Here is a 6,371-nt window from a genome sequence, read left to right as displayed (position 1 = left end):
TGTGAAAAAGTCTCTCTTTCATAATAAGATGTAAAGTCTTACCAGTAGCCACAGAGATCAATGAAGTTTGGAGAAAAACTGCCATCAAAACAGAAACAAAATATGAAAACATCAAATCAATACATTTGAAATTAGGCATTTACATACAATATATTAAAAACAATTTGCTAGATTCCCGAATAATAGCAGAGAAAACATTTTTATGTAACTTTAAGTAAGTCAATTAATATCAGTTAAACTGTTAGAGAAATGTCAGTGGGATGTCATTGATTTGTTAAACAAGATCATAGTTAAATCCAGGTGGACCTGTAGTGTAAACACACCGCTTAAATGTTTGACATCATGTAAAAGTTTAAACAAATTATTCAAGCTATCATAAACAGTATAAACAAATTTGATTTGTCCTTCTGACTTTGCAAAGATGCTGAAGTCGTCTCATTTTCCAACATCGGCTAATAAACATTTAGCGAGGAAGATCACATTATCCACTGGCTACATGAAGAAGCCAGATTATAGTTTGAAACAAAAACCTTAATTTTTAATGATAACTGAAGTGTTTTTTTTTCCATATATTGTTATATCTGCAGAAAAAAGGTGGAATTTTATAAACATATAACATCATCAATTGAAGACATTGTCCTGAAAGTTGTAGCTCAACAACAAATTTGTTTTCTGATTGGTAAATGACATTAATATTGTTTTTAAGATTAACATGAAAGGACAGCAAAAGTTAATGTTTTGGAGTAGCCATCACAAAACCTTGGACTAAGCCCAATAGAAACATTTGTTCAAGCTATAAACAAAAGTTACACTACTAGAAATTATAAATAATACTGCTAATTATAATGTACCTAAAAGTTGAGGAAAGGTTTGAACCCATGCATTAAGGTAAAAGTGCCAATCACACCTCATGTGCATTTTCATGTACACTGTGAAAATGCACATTTTCATAGTGTACATGTGCACTATGAAAATGTACATAGTGCACATATGTTCAACACATTACTTTGATTTGAGTTTTTGTCTTACKTTGCATCTCTGCCTCAGTTTCCCACTGCGGAAGAAAGTCTAAAAGAAAAAAGACTTTAAGAAGTTAGAATAAGAAAAACAACAGACACAAACCTGTGAGCCCAAACAGGATGAGCCTGTAATCCATCAGTGAAAGCTTGAGATAAAGTAAAGTATCAAGAAAATGTTCTACATCCAAACACTATAAATGCATTTCACAACACAGACAAGCAGATGACAGCTTCAAGGCTTCAAGGCACACAGAGACAAAGTCTTGAGATGCTCTGGATGTTTAAAGGTACTATTGATGGGCGTGGCATTCATGGAAGAGATTAAGCTCTTCCATGAATTACCAGTATTATTTATTTATTTATTTATATACATGTAACTTTTCAGGGTGTGTGACAATAAAAGGACAAGAAAATGATGAAAGCAGATTATTGTCATTAAAATTACTAGAGTTCAACATTACTAGAGTTCATAGAAGAAGAAGTTGCATCATTAGGTCTGTTTTATCGCCAACATTATAGTTTGTGAGACTAAGAAGGTCAGGATTTTAGGAGAATCACAGAAGTTTTACTGGGTTAAAACTAGTGTTGTTGTAAACTAATATTTTAGTAGATTATTCTTATGATTAATTGAGTAATTGGATCAAAAACATTATAAAATAAAATATTTATAAATCTGGCATAACAGCAGTGTTACATCAATATCAGTCCAATTTTTCATATTTGAGCATCCCTAACAGTTACTTTTTTGTAGTTTAGAAAAATAACCTGTAACAATAATATCTCAGTTTCCTAAGTTAACCTGAAGAAAAGTTATTCAAAAATCTGAAATTATATTCAAGTTAATAATAAAGAGCCAGGTTCACAAATATGCTTATAAAAACATATAAAATCCAGCTTTTAGTTTATGTGTTCATCTTCAGTGAGTTTAACAGATGAACTCTGACCTGTCAAGTTTTGGGTTTGAGAGTACGGGAAATGTCGCCTGAAGTTGGGAGGGGTGAGGGGGTGAACGAATGAACGTAAGATGGGGGCTGAAGGAGAGGAAATAGACCAGGGAACAGAGGAATGTAAGACCGGGGACCGGTAGACCAGGGGACGAACGTAAGAACTGGGAAAAGCAATACGGGAATATTTACGGCACCTTGTTCGTCACTCTCAGAAACTCATCTACCAGCCAAGTCATGTACCGCCATGATGATTTCCGCCACCCGTTTGTTGAGACCGGGGTGATATGTAATTTATTGCGCGGTTCGTCCGTAAAGCTACACTTACACTGTAACTATCAATACTCAGCCGCCCGTCGTGTTCAGTCTATCCACTCACCTGTATAACTCCCGCAGCGCTCTTCCCACCATTAGCTTTGAACCAGCAGCTCTGGAAAGAGAAAGGTTGCCGAACTCCAGGCATCGCACCAATTATTTTAAGGATGCTTATTGGTCCCCCAGATACGATAAAAACCCTGGCATTATCATCAATCAATAAAATCCCTATGGGCCGAACTTGAAAATTGGACGTTATGCTGCTAATACTTAGCTTTCGTCACCAACTGAGAGGTGGAAGTCAGAGCTCCGTGCCCCGCAAATAATGAACACCAGCCAGAACACGGTACACGGTGCGCTAAATAATTAAATATAAATTATCGAACTTTGAGGCAGGTCAATTTTCCTCAAGGAATTTTAATAATCGAGGAACTGGAATCACTCGAGTAATTGTTTCAGTCCTAGTTAAAACACTGGGTTACACCCCGTTAAAACACAGTTCAATCAACTGATTGAAATGTCTCTACAGTATGCAATCAAGTTTAGCAAAGGTCTAATGAGAAATTAGCTTGTTTCAGGTGTTTTAGCAGGGATGCATCTAAAACCTGCAAGATTAATAGCTCTCGAGAACTACAATTGGACACATGTCGCCTGTTTTAAGGCATAAAGTTTCTAAAGTTTCTGTCAAAGGACAGTAACTGTTGGTTTGGTTTAGTGATTTAATGGGGCAGATTTCTGCATTTACACAGCAGCTGAATGTGACCTATTTTATTTTGGCAGAGCTGTAGAGGAGTTCCTTCACATCACATCAGACTGGACCCAAATGCAATATATGCACAGATGTACCCTCTAGAATTCAATATGCATTAGACTGGTATAAAATGCTCCCAACCAAAGTGTATGAAACATTATTATCAAATGGACTAGAGTACAGGAACATTTGAGTTTGGGTTGCAAGTCCCACTTTAAAATGTGGGGACACAAGAGAAGTTGAGAATAACCGAGCTAACATCCTTTAGGATTTCCAGATCAAGCTTTATAAAAAAGAAGATGGGTAGCCAACTGGAAACTGTGGAAGCAGTGATTAATGTAGCAATCTGAATCAACAGCAATATATTAGAGAAACAGGAAAAGCTTAAAAATACCTAGGGCTCAATGAGGAAACGCCAGAGTTGTGGAATGTTGAGGCTTGAGCAGGACAGCTGAGACTGGGACCTCAAAGCCACAGAGAGTTTCATCAGATTCCACCACCAACATCTGAGATCTCTTTAATTAGCACAACCAGCTAACGAGCTATTTCTATAGCTCGTTAGCTGGTTAAGGTCCAGAGAACCTAGAGAACCAAAGCTTTACATGACATGGAAATGGAGTCTATTTTATATCACAACTGTAACTGATACTGTAAATAATCCTTTCCTGTGGAATGGATCTGCCATAGATAACTTGGGGAAAATGAAAGTAAAGAAGCATCTTACACAGTGCGTAGGTCAGTGGTTCCCAAAGTGTGGGGCGCGCCACCTGGGAGGGGGAGAGGGGGGGGACGACACAGTGCCATTGCAGGGGGGCAATGAACGAGAAAAAAAAAAAAACTCTAATTTTTTAACCCCATTTTGTAGGGGCTTTTTTTTATGTATTTATGATAGAAAAGTTGAATTTTGTTACAGATAAAAAAGAAATAGCTTTGAAATAACACTGACAATAAAGAAAACTCTTCTACAGTATAGAACTAAAAAAAAGTTACACAAAAGTGTTTCACTGTAAAGATGGGTTGTAGTTTGTTTTGTTTCAATCTGAAGTATGAAATAACCTTCAGTGGAGTTTGAAAATAAAATGTGTGTATAGGTTTATGTCTGGTTGAACGATGTGTGTGCCCAGCTGATTTTTTTTTCCTTGGGGGGGATTTTATTGTAATCCAAAGGGGGACCCAGAAGAAAATCCTTGGGAACCACTGATGTGGGGGGTGATATTAGATCAAGCAAGGATACAGCAGGGTGTGCGTAGTTCCATTTGCCTTTGTACCTATAAGCATTGGACATTTACAAATTTCTGTGCAAAGAAGATAAACTTTGCAATGCAAAGTAGAAAGTATGAATAAAGCACCTTGTGAACGAGCAAAAACAGTGCTACAGTGTGGAACATGATAGAGACAAGATATTTCTGAGGAACCAATGTTTTTGTTCTTCACACGGAAAGTTGTTTCTGCCATGCAGGGGCGACGGTGGATCAGAGGGCAGTAGTTCATGTAATTATCACTTCTGTACTTGATCTTTAACCACAATAGCATAATATAATATCAAACTAAATACGAAATCTATCTAAAAATCTGCAAAAACAGACAAATAAAATCACTGAATGTTTTTAGAGTTTGCTTTTGTGACTGCATTTTAAGACAGTCCAGTTTTTATGTCTTTGTCGCCCCCTGCTGGATTTGGTGGGGTGACTGATTTGTGGTTGCTTTTGCTTTCTCTCACAAGATTAGACATTGTTGTTAAATGTTTCTGACATAGCCATGAATTGCATATTTTTATCCTCACGTCTCACTGAAAGTGTCACTTTTATTCATAATAAGACAATGGGTCTTTTTAAGACTGGAACATGAAAGTATGTTTGAAAAAATATTCAGTATTGTTTGATATGGTCCTAATCTTCCATCTTAACATAACAGATTTTTCCGCAAAATCTGTGTCCTGCTCAACTTGTTTCTGCTTATTAAGCTGACTCAAGGTGTGAAGAAAACCCTCCCTGCATAATTATATATGTCCAGAACATATGGCCTCAAATAGTTAGTGTAGAGCTGAACCCAAGCAGATGTTGCCCACTTGGATCTGGACTAGCAGGGTTAAAATCACTTTAAACTGCAATAAAGAGTAGGTTTCACAGAGCAATGATAAATTGACCAGAGTAAAGTCTGATCACCAAATAATGTTGATTAAATTCTAATCTGACAGAGTATAACAATCAGGAAATAAATGTTCTTTTTCTTTCCATTTAGTACTCTGAGAGTCAATAATGAGGACTGGTCTATGGGGAAGGACATTTCTTAAGACGGTGATTTTTGTACCTATGCGGTGACACTGCAAAAAAAAAAAAAAAAAAGAAGACAAATTCGGCTGTTAATAAGGTTTTTTTTATAACCAATGTGTTCCACGTGGATACAATGATTTAAATCAGTCGTCCCCAATCACCGGGCAGCGGACCGGTTCCGGTTTGTGGACCAATTGGTACCGGGCGGCACAAGAAATACTTAAATATTTCCGTTTAATGTATTATCTGAGTCTGAAGTATCTTTCATTTTGAAAATCCTTTAACCGGATTTTCTCGGGTACGTCTTGCGCGCCAACATTGAGTCCACAAGAAGCAAAATGAGTAAGAAACAGAAAACAGATGTCCTTGGAAAGTTTATTTGTGAAGGGGAAAGGCCCAGAGAAGAGACAGGAGAATGGATTTATCCCGGACCGGTAGGGGATTCCCACATTCCAAGCCTGCTCTGTCTAATATGCGACGAATGGCTCGCTAATGAGGGAATGAAGCTTCAGACTGCTTCGCCACGTAGAGACCAAGCATGTGCTTAAGCAACACACCTCGTCTTCCATCACTCCCATTTGGGACCGTCTCATTGCAGACAAACAAGCTCAGGGTTCCCACTGATTTGTCGTTATCGAGAGATAAAATTTTCATGAAAATAAAATGTTTGTTTTTGTGGCTCATCTGTATCTTATTTTGAAGGGAAGTGTAAACGTTACCATAGCGACCAGAGGCAGAGAGCGTTAGGGTCGAGACAAAGGAGAGGAGTAGAGCTTGTGAGTCTTAAGTCTGGTTCACATGGCATGATTTAAGAATTGTCTGCCAATTTTGAGAAAAACAGTGTAGTAACTCATGATCCTTGAGGCACATTTTTTGTATTTTCTGAGAATTTCTTTATTTCTTTTCTTAATTATTCACACACTGACATAGGTCCTTCCTACCTGTGACTTCTTCTCTTTCATTGTTTCTTGCAATTGAAGGTTCAGCAAATGACATGTTGGCAAAAAAGTAAAATGAAAAAACTAAATTTTTATTGCCAAACTAAATACAATGCAAAGGTATATATATA

The 6,371-nt window shown here is 37.2% G+C and overlaps 1 protein-coding gene across 2 annotated transcripts in view; it reads right to left on the bottom strand.

The window, feature by feature from the left end:
- Nucleotides 1-6,371, bottom strand: part of LOC103480549 (receptor-type tyrosine-protein phosphatase H-like) — a 49,968-nt gene that overhangs the window by 16,019 nt on the left and 27,578 nt on the right. The window lies entirely within an intron of this gene.

This window comes from Poecilia reticulata, linkage group LG18, assembly GCF_000633615.1.
Source record: "Poecilia reticulata strain Guanapo linkage group LG18, Guppy_female_1.0+MT, whole genome shotgun sequence".
Lineage (NCBI taxonomy): Eukaryota > Metazoa > Chordata > Actinopteri > Cyprinodontiformes > Poeciliidae > Poecilia > Poecilia reticulata.
Note: the sequence above shows the minus strand (reverse complement) of the source record. Positions and strands in the feature narration are given on the sequence as shown.